The sequence below is a fragment of the Sycon ciliatum genome, chromosome 12 (assembly GCF_964019385.1).
Source record: "Sycon ciliatum chromosome 12, ocSycCili1.1, whole genome shotgun sequence".
Lineage (NCBI taxonomy): Eukaryota > Metazoa > Porifera > Calcarea > Leucosolenida > Sycettidae > Sycon > Sycon ciliatum.
Window position 1 is genome coordinate 16,315,584 of NC_088654.1, and position 1,712 is coordinate 16,317,295.

The following is a 1,712-nucleotide window of genomic DNA, read 5'->3' on the forward strand; positions in this document are numbered from 1 at the left end:
CATTTCGCAGCTTCTTTAGCCAGATTCAGGGCTGAAAACATATAATGGGAAGTGAAGGGGGATATTGGTATCACTCGGTGGAGAAAAATCGCAACTGCAATGTGCTAAGATTTCGCACTGAATCACTTCGTCCTTAGAATTTCAGCTATCTAAGCATCCTGAAAGTACATTCACGTGATCGTAGTTATCACGTTTGTGTATCGCTAAAATCATGTATCCCTTCAGAAGGTGTGCAAAATAGACTCTGGTGGAGAGCCAGTGAGTTACGTGCAGAACGGTGACGTCAGTGCGGTTTGTCAGTGCAGTTCAATGTTAATCGCACGAGCTGCTTGTAAGGGTCACTGGTATTCGGTCCTCTTTCCTTCAGCAGGTGTAAATATTTGCACTATGCAGCCTTACGTCTGTGCATGTGTTGCCTACTATAGTCGCAATACTTCCCAGTATCACATCAGCCAGTATTGTTTGTTTGACAGGGTCAGCGATGAAAATGTAACTTCGTCGAAATGTACTCGCGGGATGTGTCAGGCCGTGAAAAAATCACGCTGTGAAACTGCACCGTCGCGAATTGTCACTCGATGGAATGACCACCTCGAAATGTCTCGCGACGAAAATAATGTCACTCGCCTAACTGACCGCATACTAATGTAGACGTACGAGGTAGTGTACGGTGTAATCTACACACATGGTTAGCATTTTACCGTTCACGCTATTTTCGATGGTCGGCCTGCACCGATTTTGTGTGTGTGTACAACATGGCATTTTACAGTTCACGCGCTAGATCCAACGGCACTCGTATCCCAAACCCAAAATACAGTCGGTTTGGTGCCGTTTCGACGATAGAAAGCTCTGTTTAGCGGGAGAACGAAACGGTAAAATTCCCACTAGGGTTACGTCGCAAGTCGATCGTTGCGTAAGGAGTCAGAACTCAGAAGCCAAACTGCTAACCGTGTCTCGAAAACACATCAAAAACAGTAATCCCTTAATTGGTTTAAGTCAGGTGGCACCATCCGAAGCTGCGTTCGTCTCCCCCTACAATGTAGCTAGGTCTACCCTGTTCGTAAATTTCCCTTTCTTTTCCTCCTACTCCGCGTGGCTCCAACTGCCTCCCAGTGTTAGACAAGGTCCAGATATGCCCAAATTCCGTACGTAACTCGTCAGACAGCACTTCAGTATCTCCCAGTAAACAAAATCACAGTCACCACTTCCGCTGCATAGCTCGCTGAGCATCCCATTGCTTTGTATGTTGCTAATCCCTTCCCACTTTGTGTACGTGCTCTTCATTTTCTTTTTCTCTTCTTCCGCGGTTGGTCTCACCTTCTCCTCAATTCAATTGGCTGTCTTGACATGCCACGAGGGCAGAAATAAATAAATAAATAAATAATTAGACAGATGTCTAAAGTCCCTAGGCTGCCGACAGTACTCAATGTAAATAAATAATTAAATAATAGACTAGCCCTCAACACGCCGACCGTCGAAAATAGCGTGAAGGGTAAAAATGCCAACCATTTCTATGTCATGTACTCGGATCAGTGGAAGCTTGAACTGCCTGAAGCGCGCGAGAAGCCGCATAGCAGAGTGGATGTAGCTACATGTACATGTACACGCGTAGACCCTCTACAATGGCTTCTACACTACACCATTTCATGTAAGGCCACCCAGAATTTATTCGTTGTCTCGGGTCACCGGTCACCCGACCGACCGTCTTTTTTCAC